Raw genomic sequence first — 23,531 nt, 5'->3', positions numbered from 1 at the left:
CCCCTCCCTTCCAGGCAGACAGGGCTGGTGGCCAGGCAAGAGAAACATGGGTTGGGTATCATCCCCTGGGTTGAAGATGCTGTAGAGTGAGGTACCTGTGCCACCCGGGCTGTGGCTCCTTGCAAGATATCATTCTTCCCATGCCACTCCAATGGGGGACACCTCCTGCCTCAGGAAAGCTGGCCTCAGACACTTCCCAGCTTGCTCATTAGTACCCTCTTGTCTGAAGGGAAAAAAAGAATAATCCCAGCACTTGGGAGGCAGAGGCAGGAGGATTTCTGAGTTCGAGGCCAGCCTGGTCTACAAAGTGAGTTCCAGGACAGCCAGGGCTACACAGAGAAACTCTGTCTCCAAAAAAAAAAACAAAAAACAAAAAACAAAAACCAACCAACAAACAAAAAAACAAAAAAAAAACCCAAAAAGGAACACACACACATGCACAAGTGCACACACACATACATATACACACATGCACAAGTGCACACACACATACATATACACACATGCACAAGTGCACACACACATGCATATACACACATGCACAAGTGCACACACACAAGTATACACACACATGTACAAGTGCACACACACATACATATACACACATGCACAAGTACACACAAGTGCACATACACATGCACACACATGCACAAGTGCACACACACATACATATATACACATGCACAAGTACACACACACAAAAGTGCACACACACACGCACAAGTGCACACACACATACATATATACATATGCACAAGTACACACACAAAAGTGCACACACACACGCACAAGTGCACACACACATACATATATACACATGCACAAGTACACACACAAAAGTGCACACACACACACACCATGCACGTGCACACGCCAAAAAAGAAAAAAGCTCACCTCACCTCACTGTGTGTCCACTCCAAGCAGGGAATTTAGGGTATTGGAGGCTCTTTCCCAGCCCTCTCCTCTCCTCCTTGTATAAAGTGCCCATTTTCTCCTGGTCTTTGAGGCACACATCTACTAATCTTTCAGCTCCCGTGCCCAGCCTGCCCCATCCACATTTTGTTTTATCAGACTAGCTGTTCTTTTTGCTGCTCCTATCTCTCATACCTTCCCTACTGCTCCAACCTTCATTATGACACTTTTCCTGCATGTCACTAGAGTGGAACTCAAGCAGCCACTTCTTAGCCTCTGTCAGCAAGGCTTCCTGCATTGTAAGTCCCCTGTATCTGCTTAGATGTTTAACCCAGCACCACCATTAAATCCCCCCAAAGGAATCTAGTCACAAACCCTTTTGTGAACACTTTTGACTTCATAAACATATTTTATAGGAACAAGCACCTATTTACCAATCTTTATAAGCATTTCTGTTCTCCAAATTCTTGCTTGGCACCCTTTGCAGAGTTTCTTATTATTATATAATAACTTCCCCGGCATGCCAAGTTGGATCGCTACACTCTACTTCTGCCTGCCTTCCCCATTTATGCTATCAAGCTTATTATTTCCTTATTGTCAAAGACAGAAAGCTCCATGTTGTCCCAACTCTTGCCTGCAGCCATGCCTTCCCTATCCAGGCTCTCCTTCAAGTAAGCCTTCTCTAGAATGAGTCCAGACTAGGGAGAGCCAAATGGTTTTCTGTGACCCATGTGCAACTGTGGTTGCCTTCTGAGATTCAGAAGAGAAGAACTGCATCTTCCACAGTCACTCAGCCCAGCACAGGAAAGACATATACAGGAAGATTACAGCTCAATGGAAATGGTGTATACAGTAAGCCTATGCCCAGTGAAGATGTATACAGTAGGCCTGTGTTCTGTGAGTATGTGTACAGTAAGCCTGTGCTTGGGCCTTTTTAAAAGACAGGACACTAACATTTCTAAGCCCTTTCTGTCTTTCTATTCCTCTTTTCTCCCCGGTGAGGTCCATGACGGGAGTCAGTGCGAAGCGCCTGAAAAGATAGCAGAGACTTTAATAAATATTCTCGGAATGACTAAGTCAGTACCTGACATGGAAACAAGAAGATGAAGGACAAACTCACACACGTGTTACAGAACACCCTCACACCAAGTGTGTCAGCTTGGCTGAGGGCAGCTCTGAGAAGCTACCCAGGGGACCTGGATCAAAGAGTGGATTGTGGATGAAGTGTGAGCACAGGGTATCATCCATCCATCCATTGGCTTTGCCCTTATCATGATGGGGAAAGAAGTGTAAGAGCTCTCAGGACTTCTGTTCTATCTTGGTTCCATCACCCCCTGCTAGTGGCCAGGGATGAGTTAACCACTGGATCCTTCAGTGCTTTTCAACAGTCATGTCTGCAGCTTCCTCCCCAGATGCCTAGACACACAGCCCCCTGCTCCTCTGCACTCCGAAAAAAGCTTTTCTTGGCTGCAGTTCCACACAGGGACCTCCACTGCCCACTGGCAGAAGAGAATTCTTGGCTGTGGAAACGGGTGAACTCCACATATTTTACAGATGAGAGTAAACTCCTGGTGACTCTAAATGTGGTGTGAAATGGACAAAAGTCATTCTGCTGAAATAACATCGCCGCCGCTGCCACCCTACGCAGACACCCGCGTCATGGAAAGAAAAGGTCCCACAGGTCCCTGTGCCTCTGCCACTGCAGCCTCTTGTGCCTTATCCTCAGTCCCACGTCATTTTCTCTAATTTTCTACTTTTACTTTTTTTCTAGTTCTTGTGCGTGTGTATTTTGTTTGTTTTAGAAGTGTTTTATTTGTCCTGTAGGAAGACTACCCAATGTCATGCAAAGACAAAGGAGAAAAATCATAATCTTTAGTCCTGAGACCTTACCCATCCACCAGAGCCCCTTTCTGCCTCCACTGATTGATCCTGACCATGTATGCCTGCAGAGGAGAAATAATCACTGATCTGCTGCCACTGGGTCAAGATTGTCAGAAATGTCCTTCTGGACGGGACCGATGACAATGGACATCAGAGACACCGAGTTCCTAGAAAACAGAGAACTTGTTGATTTATTTTTATGTTAATATTTTTTTTTTGCTTTGGTTGGAATATTTAGGCAGCCCAGACCCCTAGGTTTCTAGGTTAAAGAAAGTAAACAGCCAGAGGACATTGTATTTTTCAAGTAATGTCCTCTACCTTGATGTCAGCTGGTTTCTCGCAGCCACCAACCAGCACTCTGACCAAAGCCCTGCCAGCCAGGAGTGCCCTGATCATGTACAGAGGTTCCCACCCAACGCTGGGCATCCGTGGGTGTGCGAGTGTGCGCGCGGCACGTGTTTATGTGTGTGCACCCGTGTGTTTGTGGGGGGCGCGTGTGTCTGCGCGCGCGGGTGTGTGGCGGGGGCGGGCACTGCGCCCGGGGGGCAGGGCTCCGCAGCGAGAGTGGCAGCTGGACTTGTGATGCTGCGAGGGACAGGGTGCAGAGCCGCAGTGCCGTAGCGGGTAGCAGAGGCAGCCTTCCCTTCCAACAGCGAAGGCGGAAGACCCTGGGGCTCCAACCCTGGTGGCTGCCTGATGTCTCCGCCCCAGAGAGGGCTGCACCGGGAGATCGCCCGGGCGCCCGCTTCGGTCCCCTTCTGTCTCTCGGTTCCTCTTTCCTCCCAAGTAAGGGAATAAGCGGCTAGGAGGGAGCGCCCCCGGCAAGCGCGCAACCAAGTGTTGCATGGTGAGGTAAGACCGCGACCGCGAACCAGGGATCACCAGTTTGGGGGGACCCGGCAGCAACTTGGAGAGCCAGGGCAAAGCAAGAGTGGGTCCCGCGATAGGGAAAGGAACTGCAGACGAGGCCCCTGCGCTCATCTTGACCGCGCCACCTGCCACAAACCCTGGCCAGAGGGGATGCGCCAGTGGACTGGGCAGGGTGGGGGCCCCTCCCTATGTGGACGGTGCAGAAGCGAAGGTGTGCAGAGGACAAGCGGCCTTGCTTCGGGCAATTTGCTGAAGCAACTGGTCAAATGCCATCCTTTCTTACGTTGACTCCAGGGTATCCAGAGCGCGGCACAGGGAACCCGAGGGCTGCGGGGAGCAGAGAATGTCTTTCTGCTGTCTGGCCGCCAGAGCCTCTGACAGTCTCACAGGGTTCTGAGACTTTGGGACACTCCAAGTTCAAAGCCTCTAGGGTGGTGGGTTTAGAGAGAAGCTGAAGAGAATACAGACACCTTGGCAAATAAAAGGGGTAGCGTCGTGGGAACCTAAGATCGGCCTGTTTCTTTTGGGTCACAAGACCTGTCTGTGTTGGTATCTCGATAAGGGAACATCCAGAATCACCTGTGGGGCTGTGAGGCTGTGGGACATACGAGAACTCTCAAGACCCCCGCACACATATCTCCTGATGTCTCTTTCCTCAGAACTAGTGAACTAGAATTTGAGGAGGGGGCTGTGGAGCTCGTAAAAGCCCTACAGGTGATTCTGGGGCTCTGCCTCCATCCCTGCTGTGGACAGGGAAGAAAAGCACCAGATGCAAGCAGTCCCGCTGTGCAATTCTGGGTAGCTGGGTAGCGGAGAGACCCCTCCCTCAGTCGCCGGGGGTGGGAGGAGGAGGGCATCAGGAGGGTCTTATGAGGGGCCAGATGACATGTGACTGAACCACAGTGGCGTTCAAGAGTGCTGGGTGGACCTGCGGACTCACTTGTCCTGGCTGCTAGATTATCTGTCCGTGCCCCATTAGCATACGATGACCTCCCTGTGGGGAGGAGGACCTACGAGAACTGTTTGTCACGCTTTCGGTTCGGGGCCTTAGGGGACACATCATAGATCTAGAGATGTACAATGACCACCTCCAAACATCATGAGGGACAGTAGTCTGCCCTTCTGGTCTGGATGGGGACATCGACTTTGTTATCTTGGTGCCTGGGATTCAGTGTTCATAAAACGCAGCTTCAGGATCCACTTGCTGGAGCACAGGGTATCCCCACAGTCAACAAAGGACTGAAGGAGTGACATTGGCTCACAGGGCAAACATCAGAAAACAACTGTGTGTGAGCACACACACACACACACACACAGAGAGAGAGAGAGAGAGAGAGAGAGAGAGAGAGACTGTTTTACAACTATAACCTTCTCAGTCTATGGGTGTCCCCTAACATGGGAAGATGTTTCTTGCTTAAAGGGTTGTATTTGCCAGAAATTTTACTTTGAATATAAATTATACTCATTAAATAAAACAGCTGCAACTAAGCTAATTTCCTGTGGTGCTTCTGGTCTGATCTAAGCGCCACCCCACCCCCATCCCTTTAACATGTAACTCCAGCCACCTAGGCATTACCGTTTCCTGGAAAGATCTGAAGGTAGTGTTTGTGTGTGTGTGTGTGTGTATGTGTGTGTGTGTGTGTGTGTGTGTGTGTGCGTGTGCGTGTGTGTGTGTCCCATGTTTCTGTGTGTATGTACATGCCCCATGCCTGTGTGTGCATGTTCAATATCTGTGTATGTATCCCATGCTTCTCTCTATGTGCATGCCTCCCGATTTGTATACATGTTGTGTGTGTGTACTCGCACAAGAGAGAGAGGGAGAAGGGAGGAGATCCTCTATCACTTTCCACCTTATTTTTAGAGACAGGGTCTCACTAAACACAAAGCTGACTGATTCAGCCAGACTGGCTGGGCACGAAGCCTGGGAACCCTCCTATCTCTGCCTTCTCGTGGCTGAGCCACAGCTGCCTTGCCCTGCTTGGCACATAGTGTGAGGACTGGAACTCAGACCTGCCATGCCTAAGCCACAGATATTTGACTGATGAGCCACCTCCCCAGCTCTCATTCACTTGATGTTTTTATGTAGTCTCTTGTTCAGATCAACCAAAATTATGAGGGGGAAAAAAAAAACATCTGAACAGCTTGGAATGTAGAGTCTCCTCCGGTGGAAGGTGGAAGAAATTTCTATGACCCCAGCTTCTCCGCTGCCCACCACACACCTCACCAACAAGCATCAAGGACCCTCATCCCCCGCCCCACATATCCTGTCCCTCCTTGGGACCCAGCAGTTGTGAGACTTTGTGTCTGCCAAGGCTGGCCCCAGCTCCTCCCCTGGAAGGGAAAGGGGAAGTGCTGTTTCATTGTGGGTAACATTCTTTTTTAAAAAATATCATATTGTATTACAACATCATGATATACTCCTAATATAATAGTAGTTCCTGCCCAGTGCAGAAAATTTGGGAAGTTAAAAGTAAGAAAAAAAAATTATATTGCCCAAGATTCCTACCACTCAGACCCCACATTTTAATACATTGACATATTTCTCTTCTGTCTATTTTTATGCCTTGAAATCATACGCTCCATAGAGGGCTAGCATTTGTAGGTAACCTAATAAATGTACTTTGCATGGTTTTAATCATTTTATCTTCATTATGTCATTTAGTCCTAGGAAGTCCCTCTGAGATAGGTGTTATTATTATCAACCCCGTTTTTCTAGGATGGCACAGGTGACTCGCTCCAGTGGCAGAGCCGCAGTGCCAGCCCAGGTTCGCTGACTCTGAGGAACCATCGCTGTTACCCCTCTCACCAGCATCATTTTGCAGCTGGGTGTTACTGTACCATTAGCTATTTAAGTTGCGTGTTCTCTTCAGCCACCTCGAATAAGTTCGGGCAAAATCTACCATGCTCATTTCCAGTTCCTTCTTTCAGGTAGACTCCCAGAAGGAGAATCGCCAAGCCAGAGGCATGACTAATTGGGGGTTCCTTATAGATACACAAGAAGCCACTGCTCCTTAGAGGTACAAAAGAGCTACACTGACTTACGCTTCCGTTTCCCGGGAGGCAGCTCTACCACGGGCTAAGTAGGTAACTCTCAGCTACTCAAGAATTGTTCAGAATGTCACAGGACAAAGCCACAAGTGTGACCATCCCCAGCCTGGTGGGAGAGACCACACCCTCAAATATGGAGGTGGAAAACATTTCATATAAGACTATAATTATTAATTGCTGTTGTTTTCTCAGACAAGGTCTCACTAATGTAGACTGGGCCAGCTTCAAATTCCCTGAAATCCTCCTGCCTCAGCCTCCCAAATGATGGGTCTACAGGTCTCTACATCCATGGTTAGCTTTAAAACTGTATCTATTTTTACACGAATGACTGTGGGCTATATAATTCTTTGGCTGGGTATCACGTATTAACTTGGAAGACATCAAACTATTGTATGAAATATATGAACGTATATAATATCCCACATCTTCACACAACAATTTCAGTCTTTACCCTTATAAACATACATCACCATCACAACCAATTTCAATAGGCTCCTGTTAGTCTCTTATATTCTTCATAGTCTGGCCAGATACACAGAGCTATTTGTTTATATCAAGTATCAGAATATCACAATAAAACCAACAACAGCAACACAGCCCAGGAAAAAAAAGTCCCATGAAAATAACTCCAGATAAGACAATTTTTAGGAGGTGCTCCTCAGAAAAGCACTTGCCATGCCTGTGCGAAAAAATGGAGACTAAGTTTAGATCTCACCACCAACATTAAAAAGAAAGAGGCACGTGGTATGTACCTATAATCCCTGTGCTGGAGATATGGAAAGAGAAGGGAGCGCGTCCCTGGGCTGGCTGGCCGGACAGCCTGGCTGCAACAGCAGTGGGCTCCAGGTGCAGTGAGAGACCATGTATCAAAGTAGAGCTAGGGAGACTTTTGAACACACAAACATATGTGCACACACACACACACACACAGAGACACACAGATCACAAAAATATCCTCAAGTCAAAGAAAATGTTGCAAAAGAAACCCAATCAGGCAGCGTGCCACCATACAGGAACAGGGCAATTTTAAAAGAAAACAACTTGGCCCTAGTCATGGGTTCTTTTTAGAGCGTGTTCCCCTTGTACCTACCTCTCCTACCAGCAGCTGGCTCAGTTACACACAGAATAAACATCAGCTGGGTCTCACCCTGAAATCAACTTTTGCAAGACTCAGCTTGGTTCTGGCCAGGTCCTTCTGAAAATCCCTCCCCTCCTGTGCATGGAAGATAGAGGTCTCAGCAGCCCACAGCATCTACTTAGCTCACCATGGTGAAAACACCTCTTTGCATGTATCTTCAGTAAGGCGCAGGCTCCCTGGGGGCAGAGCTATGCCTGTTTCTGCCATATCCCCAGTACCTGATGTTTATACACAGGTGACAATCTGGTAGATAAAAAGACAAGTAAGACTGTCCAATGCACTGTTCTGGGTGTTGTGTACACATTTTTCTTTCAAAGCATCTTCATTCCGCTCTGCGTGTGTGTGTGTGTGTGTGTGTGTGTGTGCATATGCGTGCATATGCCTGACATAGATCTAGAGTTGTGTCAGCTCTCATCCCATTCTTATTTAAATCTTCAAAGCAAAACACAATTAACGTTTTCAGTCACGCTGGTCACATTTCTTGTGCGTAAGCGCTGCAGGCAGCTCTTTGGTGAACACATTAGAGAATGTACAAGAAGAAAACCTCCTTAAGTGCACAGAGTCCAGCACCCCAGAGTACAAACTGAGTGTCTGCATCTGTCTTGTTTTCTCTACACGTCCTCTGCACAGAGTCTGACCCAGAGGAAGGGAGAAGGAGCATGGAGGAAAGCAAAGGCAGGGCCTGTCCCTGCATCTACTCCATGCCCTTCAGTAAGGTGCACACTCACACACACACACACATATCCACTTCATCACTACAAGCCTGATTGATATTAATAACTCCATCTCTTGGACAAGGACCCTCAGACTGTTTGAGTAGCTTCACCTGTGTTTGCAAAGCTGGTAGGAAAGACAGAATTTTCAAAGGTTGCCTGCTTTGCCTTCGTATCGATGTGTGTGGTGATGGTGACATGACTTGTCGCCCTCTTGGCTTCCTGGGAAGTGGATAAAAGGGTGAATTTGAAGGGGTTCTGAGGGAAACCACCCCTACAATCTGAAGATATAAATGGCCTTTAAGACTGCAAATTGTGCCCAGGGCGTCAGGAGAGCTAGGCTCTGAATGGATAGGTAGAGAGAAGGGAACTCACTGGTTAGCACTGCAGCCAGCCACTGTTCTCTGTGAGTCTTCCAAGAGCAGTGCTTGCTCTCCTGAACAACACAGAGTGAAGTGAGCACCTTCCTCGTTCTTCATTTCTATCTCTGCTAAAAGCTTCCTGACATCTAATTAGATATTCATGCCATTACCACTGGCTGAGACTCCTAACCACTGAAATTGCCCAACTTGTCTTCAGTCTGGCCCCTGACCTGCCCTGCTCACCACTTCCTCCCTGTTCCATCTTTGTATAAGTGGCAGGTGGAATACAAATGCAGAGCCTTGGCTTTCATTCTGCATTGTGTCTCCTTTAGCTTGTCTTTCTTGCTAACCTGGTAAGGTACTTTTAACTATATTGTCATCCAGTGTTTCTGCTGGCCCTTCCAGCCAGCTGCCAGTCATCGCTAATCTAACATTTATGACCATGTCTAACATTTATGACCATGTTGCCGAAGTTATCAGTACAGACCCTGAGCATTGCAGGATTTCCAGGCATTTCTCTGTGTGCTCCAAGGACTAGGTATGGATTCAATCATTAAACAGCATGTTCTTAGAAAAATTATTCAGTTTACTGTACTCTTCTCCAAGAGATTGTCAATCAGCGCTTGTCAAATATCTTGGGAAGGTCTTGATTTGCTATTACTGATATTCCTTTGGTCTTCTGTTCAGTGTCCTTGTTATAGAAACACTGTTGGTTTGGTATAAACCACTTTTGGTGAGCTCACATTACCTCCTTGAGGTCACAACTTCATTCCTCAAAGCTGGTTCCAAATCCTCTTTCACACTACTTTCTGGGAATTACATCAGTCCCCTAAGATAAGAAGTGTTTCCAAGTTACTTTCCCAGTAAAGGACTTATATCTGTTCTGAGGGTGGTGGTGATAGTTGTACCGGTAATGATAGTGTTGGTGGTGATGCTTTCAATGGTGATGGTGGTATTGGCGCTGGTGGTGGTCCCTTGCTGTATGATTATGGATAGATTAAAAATTGTGCTGTGGTTATTTGAACTATATGTTGCTCTAGCGTCCTAGAATGCTGTTCAGTCAAGTATTAATTTGTGGCACATCTAAGAGTTTCTAGAATTATTGAAAATGAGATTGGAGAAGGAGCCAAGAGAGTGTCCCAAGTCATGATCTCAACAAGGAACCCAGGCCCAGAGCAGGGGCACATGCCTGACGTGCCAACTGCTTGAGAGACTGAAGCAGGGGGATCACAAGTTCAAGGCTTTGTTTAGTGACAGACCATACTAAAACATTAAATAAGCAAACAAAGCTAAGTGATGGATGGGAGCTCTCCACTCACACGGGGCGGGGCGAGCCTGGCCTGGAGGTCACAGCAGGGAGGAGACATCATCTCTGCTCTGATCAGCGCCTCTTCAGGGTGGTCTTTCTTCTAACCTTCTCTTCTGAAGGTTTTGACTCACATCAAAATATCTACTTCTCCTTTAAGAATTGGCCTCCTAAGTCATCAATATGGGGCAGGGAGGGGCTTTTCCTTGGTCACAATGTGAAGGGTGAGAGCCGGAAAAGAACTGAAGAAAAAAATTCTTCTCTCTCTCTCTCTCTCTCTCTCTCTCTCTCTCTCTCTCTCTCTCTGTGTGTGTGTGTGTGTGTCTTCCTCCTTCTCCCACAAGGGCCTCATAGCCCAGGCAGGGTTCAAATACACAAACCACACAACCCTTCCGCCTCAGCCTCCCAAGTAAGTACTAAGTTGTGTGGCATACACAGTCTGTGACAGGAAAGAAGTACAGGAGAGTCAAGGTTTAAGTGAGAGGTCATCTTAATAATTAATAATGACCCTTCTTAGAGGCTAGAGCACCTCACTTAGAGAAACAGCAGTGTGTTTATATTCATCTTCTCTCCTGATTCAATGCACAGGCATGTGAGGTAGTCACCCGGCATGTCACCAGCCTGTCTCCCTACTGTGACCAGCTAAAGCAGGGGACAAGAAAAGAGATGGCAGAGGGAAAGCTCACTGGGCACCAAACAGCTGGTAAAGCCATAGCTGCCCTCCCAGTTGGCCATCTGAGCCTTCCCTTCCTTTCTATGTGCTCTGCATGATGGAGGTGGTGCCTCACAGTGTCATGGTTGGTGTCCCTGTCCACACAGGAACTGACTTTTCACTTTCCTCACCTCCCATCTGCTGTGAAGTTCCAAGCAGCCAGGGCTTTGCAGCCCACTTTGATCCTCAGGTGTTGAGATGCTGACTGTTTGGGCCTGAATGTTTTTATTGCCCACTGCATGTCTGTACCTCTCAGCTCTGGGACAACAGAACAAATGCCACAGTAGCCCCACCTCTAATTAAAATAATTGAGCTAAAAAAATGGCTCTCCACATCTTCTGTGGTGCCAGATGCTCTTTCCAGAACCTTTAAGAGCCAAGACTATTGTTGCTCTCCAGACCACCCCCAAGCAGAAGTTTCATCAGCATGACGTCCATGAGCCCAAGAACCTGATCCTAGGACATCCTAGAAGTACAGGCTCTTCCCTTTTCTAAGGCTGGCATGCCTAGCTGAGTTTGAATAGTCACAAGGTGATGTTTCTTAACTACTAGGAAGCCAACAGCCATGTGTTCCTGCTCTGTCCAAATACTCTGCTGTCCCAAACACCTAAGTCCTGCAGTCACAGCAAGTGTATTCCTGAACAGACACTTGATCGTGAAAGCACAGGTGTATGGGTACCCACTGTGTGCTCCACACAGGACCGGTTTCTAAGGGAGGGCAAGTGTTTTCTAGCAATGATGTGTAACAGAACCAGAAACCAAACAGTGCTGATCTTAGATGAAAGTCAGAGGTAAATCCACAAACTGAGAAGTTAGGAGACCAAGGAAGCCAGAGAACGATCTGGAAAGCTTGAACCAAAACTTGTAATGAATGAGAGGGAACGGCATAAGCAAAGTCTCAGAGGCTGTTCCTGGTACACAGTTCAGAGTTACTGAGGCAAAATCTGTGTGAGAAAGTGATAAGAGATATGTCTGGAAATGTGAGCAGCAGCCAAACTACAGAGGGTCTTGTCTTGTCACACTAAAGAGTATAGGGTTTTTTATATACACTGGGAGAGGCTGTGAGACATTATTAAGTGGGGAATAATATGGTCGTATAATTAGAGCAGTCTCTTGGGCTGCAGTGTAGTATAAGACAAGATGGAAAGCAGGTCTCCTCACAGGGGGCTCTGAGGGGAAAGTGGGGTGATGGAGGGCCGAGCAAAGGCTGCAGGAATGAAGGGAGAGTCGGGGGAGATGTGTAATGTATTATCGAGGAGTGGGAAGCAGGGGACAGGAGCCCAGGGTCACTCCTTGGCTTCTGTCTCTGTGGCTGGGAGAATGATGGCTTCATGAACGAGGGAACTGGGGAACAACAGAATGTGTAAGCAGAATAAGGTGCTCAGCTCAGGACAGGGCTCAAGGTGTCGGTTAGAGGTACAGACAGGAATCCCTTTAGAGCAGTGGTTCTCACCCTTCCTAATGCTGGGACCCTCTAATACAGCTCCTCATGGTCTGCTGACCCCATCCATAAGATTATTATTGCTACTTCATAACTGCAATATTGCTACTGTTATGAATCACAGTGTAAATATCTGTGTTTTCTGATGGTCTTAAGCAACCTCTGTGAGAGCGTCATTTAACCCCTAAGGGGTCGTAACCCACATGTTGAGAACCACTGCATTAGACACATTAGCCATTTGCAGAATGAAGATCGTGCAGCAGTCACGTCTCAGGCTTTTGGATAAACTCATGTATAGAACCAGGCCTGGAAGCCAACATGGGGAAGAGCACAGAAAAATTTAAAATGAGCACAATGCTGAGAAGACACATGGAGACATGGGACCGCAGTGGACACACTTACATCACAATATAGACTTTCTCAGTAGGGACAGAAGGAAAGATGTCTAACCGTGTAAACTCCATTCTTCACTTTAGTTAAAACAGTTCATACGTGCTCAGGAAAAATGAAACCTATTCTGGTGAAAGCTATTCATTATAAAAGCAGAGATATTGGTATCTAGTGAGAGAAGAGCAACATTTGATTTTCTAAGAGACAATGAGCAAGCTCAGATACTCCGTGCCAGGAAACGTCAGAAGGAGCCTGAGGTAGCGTCACAGAACTTCGGCAGAAGAATTCCATGAATAGGGATATATATATGGCTGAAAGGTGCTCAGAAAGTCACCCCACCAACATCTGCTAGTGAGGAAAGTTGTTTACTCAAAATGATCTGGCCAATTAGGAGATTGAAAGTTGAGAATGGAAACGATGTTCTGTGGAAGGCACAAAGCCACTGTGAAGTGCGTGTGTTATCTTAGCACTGGAGAGTTAGAGACTAGCCTGGGCTACAAAGTAAGACTCTGCCTCAAAAAATAATTAAAAAATAAATAAGGACTTCGAAGGCGAGTCAATCAGTAAAGTGCTTACAGTACAGCATAAGTGCCCAAGTTCAACCCCCAGAGCCCATGTCAAGAAGCCTGACATCGGTCTGGGTATTGCTCAGTGAATGGAGTATGCTTATCCCACAGAGGTGAAGGCTGGCATATGAACCTCTGAACCCACTCAAAAGCAGGCAGCATGGCTACCGCCTGTAATTCCAGAGTCTGGGAGACAGAAATGGGATCCTGGAGGAAAACTGGCTAGCCAGGTTCAGGTTCAGCAAAAGACCCTACCCTCGATAAATAAAGGGGAGGATTATCCAGGAAGAGGTCTAAAGCCAGTGTCAGGCTCTACACAGAAGCACACACAGGGGCACGTGCACACACACGCACGCGCACGCACTCACACGTATAACACAGACATGTGCAAACAACATCAGCAGCAATGACAAACCAAGGGTGTGATGGTGTACATTTGTGATCCCTGTAGTGGAAGCAGGCAGAATTCTAGGGCTCATTGACCATCAAGTCAAACCTAACCAACGAACTCCAGACCTTGTCTCCAAAAGCTACTGGATGGCATCTAAGAAGCAACACCTAAGGTTGACCTCTGACCTCCATGCAAGTGTAAACACAGGTGCACGTGCATGTGCACATACATACACATACACAAGGACAGATGCACACATACAAACACCTATGTATACAATAAATAAAAGGACAGTGCAATAGCTCAACCATAGACAAAATGGATAAAGGTTATTAATATGCTCTTTAAAATGTAACTACAAGGCTGGGCGTGGTGGCGCACACCTCTAATCCCAGCGCTTGGGAGGCAGAGGCAGGCAGATTTCTGAGTTCAAGGCCAGCCTGGTCTACAAAGTGAGTTCCAGGACAGCCAGGGCTACACAGAGAAACCCTGTCTCAAAAAAATAAAAAAAAATAAAAAAACAAAAGAAAAAAGAAAAAGAAAAAATGCAACTATAACTTTTATTCTTAATAAAGGAGATAAATAACAATTCAATTATAATCTAAGTCTAAAAACTTGGTATAAGTTCTGCCATTGAGGTAAGATGGATGGAACATGAAGATATATCCCACGTGCTGGAACCTTGAGCAATTAGTCTCATAGAAGTCAATAACAGAACAAAGTTAGGACTGGTTGCACAGGTATAATGCCAACTGCTTGGGAGGCTGAGGCAGGAGGATGGAGTTAAAGGCTGATCTAATCTGTGGAGTTGGGTTCACAGCCGTCCTGGACAGTTTGCTAAAACCTTGTCTCAAACTAGGGAGAAGGCAACCGGAAGGCTGGGGATGCTCATGGTATGTAGCACCTGCCTAGCATGCATGAAGCCCTGAGCTGGATTAGAGACTGTAAATCCTGAAAATACAAAATAAAGTTGTTATTAGCAGAGACCAGAGAGGCAGAGATAAGGATAGGGATAGCTGGTCAGCAGGTACCAAGCCACAGATGGGAACAAGGTCTGTGATGGCAGTGATGGACTGCATATAGGTAATGTGGAGGACTATATGTAAGTACCGTAGGAACTGTGCATAGGCACTGGAGGGAGCTCTTTATAGGCGCCATAGGGCATTATATATAGAAGTGGTAAGAGATTGTGGTGGTTTAAATAAGAATGGCATCCATAGGTTCATAAATTTGCATGCTTAGTCCTCAGTTTGAAGAACTGTTTGAAAGGATTAGGAGGTGTGGCCTTGTTAGAGTGGGTGTGGCTTGTTGGAGAGGGTGTGGCCTTGTTGGAGTAGGTGAGTCACTGGGAGTGAGCTTTGGAGTTTTAAAAGCCCATGACAGGCTCAGGATCTCTGCCTGCTCCATGAAGATCAAGAATTAAAGCTCTCAGATACTTCTCCAGTATTGTGCCTACCTGCATGCCATCATTCTCCCTGCTAAGATGATGCTGGACCAACCCTCTGCAATTGTAAGCGAGCCTCCAATTAAATGCTTTCTTATATAAGAGGTGCTTAAGTCATGATGTCTCGCAGCAATAGAACAGTGACTAAGATAGAGATTGCATAGAGACTGTAGGAGGCTGTATATAGGTATGGCAGAGGACGGTATATAGTCACTGCACAGAAATATGGATGGAAACTGTAGGGGACTATATATAGGAACTATAGGGGACTGTACATAGGAACTCTGAAGGTCTGTATATAGCATATAAGGTACTGTTTATAGCATATAAGGTACTGTTTATAGGCACTGTAAGGAACTGTACATAATCTAATAGACTGTGTGTTCCAGACAACTAGAAAAAAGGATTTTTGAACACTTTGTCATAAAGAAATGAGAAATATTTGAGGGGAATATGTTTTATTTGATTTAAGTCTTATAGAATGCATGCATGTACTGAAATACTCCATACTATCCCTAGTTTGTATAATCCTTATGTTTTATGTATCAATTATAACTAGTTAAAAAACCCAGGCTACTTAATCTAAATACTAAATTTCTCATTTTGTAGTGTGGGAAAACACAATTTTTCATTGTTGACATAAAGAGATATAAGCATACTATATTTAAAGCAAGAATAGGTCAATATCAAACTAGATAGCCTATGTTTAATGTCAAAATTAGGAGCCAGAGCTGGAATCTTATAGCCATGATTAAAACTAAGTAAGAAAATAGAAAGGAGACATAAAAATAGGACAGGATGATAAAGTGAGGTTGAGCATGCCCGTTATCACCTCTGGGTAGCTGATTTCATTATTTCTGCTAGAAGACAGAGAGGTTGGGAGGGTCTTGACTCTGAATATATTCTGTTTGACACAAAATGGGACAGATGAGGGCAACACGGGTATACCAAGAAAATGCAAATGAAAAAAAGAACGGTGATATTAAGCAATATAGAATTTAATATGGAAAACATTAGAAATATCACATGTGTGGGTATCTTTTATTCTGAATAGAAAGTATTAAATACATAAAATAATTTGGTCAAACACAATTGCAGAGGGAAGTCTTTATATTCCTATGTCAGTCTTCAGCAAACTGATCAAAATAAATAAGCACAGAAAGAATTTGAAGGATCTAGGCAACCTGGTGAAGTGAAGCAGACTTGTGGGATTTACACTAACCTGAGCATATGTAACTATTAAATGGTATGAAGTGTTTCAGATATTTGTATCTCTTCATAGGAAAGATCAAGCATTCTAGAGACTAGACTTTTTCTGGGAGTGAGAGGAAAATTAAAAAGAAAGGTGGTACTCCAGGGTGAGGGCTCAGGGACACAGCTTAGGTCTGGGCTTCTCACACTTCCTCACCACTCGTAATTTAGCACAGAAAGGGACCTCGTCCAGGGACTCGTTACTGGAAAAGATCACCACCTTCAAAACGAGTAACAGTAAAATACAGGAGCTGAGAGGAAAGCAAAATGAGGTCCAAGAGAATAGGACAGAGTACACAAATCGGCTAGTCCAGCTGGGCCTAACAGAACAGCTTCTGAGACTGGAATCCTAGCGAGAGGACAAGAAAACGCCACTTCGACCAAGAGATAGAAATGTGGCCCCGTGTTCACAGATGTGGATGCAATACCCAAGGACTCCAAAGAAGACAGCCCTAAGCCACTGCTGGGTCAAAAATGACACGAAGCTTGTGGAGGAAGTATCCCAGAAAGGGTGAGCAATGGTTACATAACCCAGCTTAAAATGTGCCCAGATCACAACAGTGATACAGCTTTAAACTATGTACTAAAGAAAATGCACACTTTGTAACAAAAACAATTCTGAAACAAACTTGCAAGTGTAACTAACATCTTAAGGTCTTTATGTGTTCATTAGCTTCTGCTGTGTGGAGGAGCTAGCCTGGGCTGTCACCCCTCTGTCCCATGGCCCTGAGCTTAGCTCCCCACCTGTTAAAGCCTAAAGCGACAGCACTCAGCCTGGGTCAGGAGAAAAAGGTCGGGGTAATGAAAATGAGATGTTATGAAGTCCCAGGTTCAATTATGAGTAATTTTATTCTTGACTTAAATGTAGAAAATAATAGCTGTAAAATTTATTTTACCACCCATGTGCACATATTCATGTATTAGTGTGGGGCACATGCCACGGCGCACGTGGAAGGCAGAAGACAACTTGTGAGTAGCTTCTCTCTTCCCAGCACGCGGGTCTGGGAACGGAACTCACATTGTCAAACCTCGGAGCAAGTGCCTGCATCATCAGTGAGAGCCAATTACAGGGCTTTCCCCAACTCATCCATTTTCCAAATCAAAGGGTCTGAGAAAGCATGCTCCATGCATGTAAAGAAGATAAGAGAGATTGAAGGGAAATATTCAAAATAATAATGGTAACAATAAGAAAAATGACACCAAATACCTTAATTATAATAATCACACTTTGTTAAGAGAAACATTTTAGTGTGACCTTTCTCACCATTTAATGATATTTGGTTGAAATTAATATCACATCCATAGGACTTACGTATAATTTTGTGGAATTGATCTTCTTCCATTTTAACAATGAAACTAAGATGACATTTCCTCAGCTTCAGTCATCCATATTTTTTTCGTTATTGTTTTGCAAATGGCCCACACTGTGGAGCAGCCCCACAGGTCCTCATTATTGCGAGCAGCAGGTCACACTCTTCCAGCAAGTACTAAATGACGGCTGAGGACCAACAAGAACCAACAGCATGATAGCAGTGTAACTTGCCACCTTATCCCAGCCATCAGCAGAAAAAAAAATGGATGAAAACTCCACCCTATTTTCAAGTCGCTCAGTGTCTCTGGATGCTGAAGACCCTGAACACTTGAAAAAGGAAACGGGTACAAACTGACAGACAACTTGGTTCTTGAGTTAGAAAATAATCGAAACTAGCAGCTTCTCTGAAGGGCTCCTACGCAGAGCAGTTCTGGACTGGAAGCTGATGCTAGCCAGTGAGGAAGCCCAGGACCACAGGGACAGAACAGAGAGACGGGAAGACAGCAGAGGTGAACCATCACACCAACTGTGAGACGTGGTTTCTGATCCTCTACTGAGATTTTGGAAGAAGGGGATTTACCAAGCTTAGTGAATGTGCAGAGTGACATTACCATTGGAAGAGTCCTTTAATTGTGGAGGGTGGGTTTGAGAGTGGACTGACTGCAGAGTAAGTCACACCTGGTAAAGGCTGGAGCAATGGAAACTGCTCTGACTCCATCAGCAACAGGGTGTCTTTCTGACTAGCCCAAGTCAGCATGTGACTTCACATTCTGATCAAAACAATGTCAGCCAATCAAATAAAATTATTTTCCCCTTTCTTCTCATGTGGGGCTGGTTTCTGTTGGCTATTTTTGCCTACTTCAAAGTGACTGGCCCACAAAGGCCAGTCCCTGCAGCTGGGTGGCAATTCATTAAATGCTTTTAGCCAGATGAGTCACTGTCTCTCCTAGGTCTGCTGCCCTCCTCCAGTCCCCCTCCTAACCTGTGAGCGGCTGCTTTATCCATTCTCTGCTTTATCCATCCGCTTCCTGTAAGCACGGAGGGGAAATTCTATACTTTTTACAGCTTTATCTCTTATGTCTTGACCTTGAAAGTGTACTCCTTTCCTCCCATTCTTTTCCTTAAACTGAAATCTACTGCCCATCACCTTTAAAATCCTATCTTTTCATTCCAAAGCCCTTGATCATTTATGAGAGTGCTCAGAGCATCCGGGAATCTTGTGTTTCCCCGTATCTGAAAAAATCAGGAAGAGGGTCACCATCCCTGAGTCTCGTGTACCAGGCAATTGCTAGGAAACCTCTATTATCTTTTTTTCAGGTTTGTGTTTGTGAGCACAGGTTTACATGTGCCACAGCTTAGAGGTCAAAGGACAGCATCAAGTGTGTCTTCCTTTTCCATTCTTGGTGCTCATGACATCATTATTCCGGTCTACTTGTCCCACTAGTTTCCAGGAATTCTCCACTCTCATCTCGCCATCAGAGTGCTGGAATTCGAGTTGTGTGGTACCGTGTCCAGCTTTACACTGGTTCTGAGGACTTGGGCTCAGGTCCACCGGCTTATGGAGCAAGTTACTTACTGAGGCAAGCCTTCACCTGTCTTTGTCCTACCTTGTGAGGTAACAGATCCTCTCCCCACATTCCCAGCGAGGAAACATGGGTTTAAGAGATTGAGATGCCAGCTCATCCTTGTGGGCCTCAGGACTGTGCTCTCTTCCTGTTGCCTGACAGATACTGACTTCCATTTGTAGCATCATGTTGGTTCATTGATCTCCACCTCAGACCCAGCACAAGAGAAGAGTTGAATGACGCCTTTTGTAGGTCTGGTTTCAGTGTATACTGTCCACTCTGAACACACACACACACACACACACACACTCCTCACTGGACCCAGACACATGCTCCAATAATCTGGGCTCAATCATTTGAAAGATTTGGGAAAAAATGACACGTTGCTTTATGGTTTTAATCCCAGCACTTGGGAGACAGAGGCAGACAAGGCTGGTCCACAGAGCAAGTTCCAGGATGGCCAGGACTACCCAGAAAAAGCCTGTCTTAATAAACCAAAACCAAACTAAAAAAAAAACAAAAAAAACAACAAAAAAAAAAAACTAGTTAGCTTGAGCTGGAGACTTTATTCGCTTTATTTTAATTGAAGGTGAAAAATGTAAAGAAAACATAAAGAAACTCTTCTTAAATTAAGTTCGATGTAAGGGCTTGCAGGGTTGTTGTTGCTGCTGTTACTGTTATTATTGTTATTTTTATTTTCACTTTCCTCCATCCCCTCCCTTGAAGTATCCCTGGGGCGGGGAGGAATAATTCTTACCAGGTCCTACTCCTTGACAAAGAACTGTGGGCAACAAAGAGCCAAAGAGCAAAGGGGACTGAGCCTCTCTCTCCTAAGGCTGAGCCCCCTAAGTCAGTTTCCAGTACGGAGTAGTCAGCCCTGAAACAGTCTACATACAGGTAACTTCCTGCCTCCCAGCCCACACATTTACAACAGTAAACAAGTCTTGTCTGCTCTTCTCAAATCAAGCATGTCTGTGTCTTTGCCTGCACAGGTCTTTTCTCTGAGCTCCTTGCACACACAGGTCAAATGCTGTGGCTTTTGTGGAAACGCTGTGGCACCCCCAACTGACAGATGCACTCGCTGGAGTCTGAGCTCCATCACAGCTTGCGTCTCTTGGTTCCTAATAAGAGACTGGTAAATGTGCAAACATAGTTGCCTTTATACACGCTGCATTAGCTGAACTCTATAGAAGAGAATAAACAGAAGACAGAATAGGATTTCAATCAGGGGAAACATCCCCTATGGTGTACAAAATAAAATACTAGTGTCGAAAAACTGAAGGAGCCATCACTCCACTTATTTAACTAGAGTGTGCGTTCTTGCATGGTCCACAAGCAACATCCACATTCACAAATGATATTTATCAATTATGAAGGTCATGATAAATACACATTGTTCATATCATAACCCCACACTGGACACAGGAAGTTATGCCAGTCCTCCTAGGCACACACAGCAGCTGCTTAGATGTCTGCCTTCAAGTGAATGCTCTACATTTTCTCAGGAATTTTCCATTTCACCTACTTTTCCAAGAGCGGTACTATATAAGTGCACACACGATCCTCACATCATTCCCCACATCTCCTGTCTCTACTTGTGTGTCCTGCTTCCTTGCTGACATTGCTGCTAGTGGGGTTGTGTCCATGTGTCACCTTTCCTTACTGAGCCAGACTTGGAGGCTTTCTTGTTGTTGTTGTTGTTGTTGTTTCAAATTAAGCAATACTGCCAACAAAAAAGGAGCTTTTGGTTTTATTTCATGTCTGATTTTTAATTTTTTTAAGATATATTTTTATTATATGTGCATTGTTTTGCCTGCATGTGTGCTGCGTGAAGATGCTAGATCACTTGGAACTAGAGTTACAGACAGTTCTGAACTGCCATGTGAGTGCTGGGATTTGAACCTGGGTCCTCTGGGAGAGCAGCCAGTGTTCTTGACTGCTGAGATATCTCTCCAGTCCCTTGTTTTTTATTTCTAAGTCATTTATTTCTGACTTTATAGCAGCCCTTTTTAGTCTGTTTAAATTACTTTTGCATTCACTTTCCAAGTGTATGAGTTGGAGGCTTGATTCTTTTTTGGTGGGACTACTGTTTGAATAGTGGGTGGGTGGGTAGATAGGTGAATGGTTGCCTAGATGGTCCATTAGTGTGGTGGATAATAGGGTAGGTGGATGTGGGTAAGATTGGTTTTGATCTATCATGCTTTCTAAGAAATTTGTTCAAGGCTGCAAGTGTCCTGTAAGCATTGCTGTAAATTGTACATCTATTAAATCATTATAGATTGCTCCTACACTTTTAATTTCTTTTTAAGCATGCACTTTCTGAAGAATGTGTTGTGTGGAGGTCTTTCTTAGTTTCCATATTGTGAGATGAGATTGATACCGACCCTTAGGTGGAGGTCTTCAGACAGAAACATAACAGCTTCACTCAGGAATGCTCTGGGGTGGGCTGGGGAGATGGTTGTCAGCAAAGTGCTTGCTGCATAAGAATAAGGTCATGAGTTTGGATTCTGTCACTCAAAAGAAAAATAAACAGTACCTGTAATCCAGCTCTGAGGAAGTTGGGACAAGAAGATCTCTGGGGCTTGCTAAATTATTATACTCCAGGTTCAATAAGACATCTTGTCCCAAAAATAAAAAGGAGAGTGGCTGAAGAATCACTTGGTGTTGACCTCTGGCCTTCATGCACACACACACACACACACACACACACACACACGGGGGGGGGGGTGGAGGGGGGGCTGGCTAAGGGAGAAGCTGGCATTATTCCCATTGAGAAGATGGCCCAGACCTTCATACAACACAGCTTTGTATCAGTCAGCAATTGCATGTGTGCTGTGTAGTGCAACCAATTTAAACTTATCCCTGACTAGATTACAAATAAATGAGTCTCAGAGTATGGTTATCTTGTTTGGCTTTGACAATTACTGGGGAATAACTCCTAATCTACTCCTCTAACTGCTGGCCTGGCTGCCTCCCCAGTGGTGTACCACAGATATGTGCTGTTTCTCCTGGCCATGTGCTCATGGTCCATCTCCCCTCATGGTGGCTTCCTCCTCTTCTCATTCTTCCTCCTCCTCCTGGTCTCTCCTCTCTTCTTCACCTGCAACCCAGTAACTGAAAACCCACCTACCTCTAATCCCTCCAGCAACTGGCTATAGCCAATTTTATTTAACCAATAGTTTTAAATTAAGGAATAAGGTTTGCACAGCAAAAGCTGGTAACCCTCAGACTTCACTCATAGGCCTAGAAATTAGCATTACAATACATAGCAACAGCCCAAACCTCCACAGCAGCACTGCCCAGGAGGAGGCATGGTCTGAGACAAGGAGGTCCCTCCTCAGCTGAAGCAAAGGTTAGGCAAGCAGTGGACTGGGAGCCAGAACCTTCCCAGGCACAAGGGAACAAGGTGGGGAGCAAATGTTTCTTTCCATGTGGGACTCCAGTCAGTCCTGAGACTGTTTTTAGTTTAATATTTTAAATAACTTTTGCTTGCTGGCTCGGAGTTTATATGAGGTTCTTCTCCATGCATCTTTAGAGCAGGCTTTTCAGTGATGTCAGGGTATTTAACAAACGTGCTTGTCACCCTGAGATGGCCGGCTTCCCATTGTTGGAAATTTGGCTACTGTAAACAACACCGCCACAAATATCCTTGGTGTGAAACCTTGCAGCGGTTGTGCCGTTATTGTCACCTGTATACTTTAAGATAAGCCCACAGAACTAAATCTTGCGAAAATTCATCTTTGGGGCTAGAGCTGGCTGTCCTATTTGGCTAATATACCTCTACATCAGCAGTAGTAGTTTTCTTACTTTTTTCTCAACAAAGCTATTTATTACCTTTACTTGTTAAGCAATTGTTTAATTGTTGACAGTTGGTGTACTGGCTATTTTTGTGTCAACTTGACACAGCTGGAGTTATCACAGAGAAAGGAGCTTCAGTTGAGGAAATGCCTCCATGAGATCCAACTGTAAGGCATTTTCTCAATTAGTGATCAAGGGGGAAAGGCCCCTTGTGGGTGGGACCATCCCTGGGCTGGTAGTCTTGGGTTCTATAAGAGAGCAGGCTGAGCAAGCCAGAGGAGGTAAGCCAGTAAAGAACATCCCTCCATGGCTTCTGCATCAGCTCCTGCTTTCTGACCTGTTTAAGTTCCAGTCCTGACTTCCTTTGGTGATGAACAGCAGCATGGAAGTGTAAGCCGAATAAACCCTTTCCTCCCCAACTTGCTTCTTGGT

General features: G+C 45.4%; 1 protein-coding gene across 2 annotated transcripts in view; it reads left to right on the top strand.

Moving 5' to 3' along the window:
- Positions 1 to 3,366: 3,366 nt before the first annotated feature.
- Dgkg (diacylglycerol kinase gamma) overlaps positions 3,367 to 23,531 on the top strand; it is a 190,404-nt gene continuing 170,239 nt past the window's right edge. For both annotated transcript variants that reach the window (XM_021184692.3, XM_021184691.3), the window contains exon 1: positions 3,367 to 3,645. The gene's annotated coding sequence lies outside the window, so the exon portion shown is untranslated. The remainder of the gene's footprint in view (positions 3,646 to 23,531) is intronic.

Source organism: Mus caroli, unplaced genomic scaffold (assembly GCF_978045245.1).
Source record: "Mus caroli unplaced genomic scaffold, Mus_caroli_1 scaffold_17, whole genome shotgun sequence".
In the NCBI taxonomy this organism is placed as follows: Eukaryota; Metazoa; Chordata; class Mammalia; order Rodentia; family Muridae; genus Mus; species Mus caroli.
The sequence above is the reverse complement of the archived record's forward strand: the minus strand, read 5'-3'. Positions and strand labels throughout refer to the sequence as shown.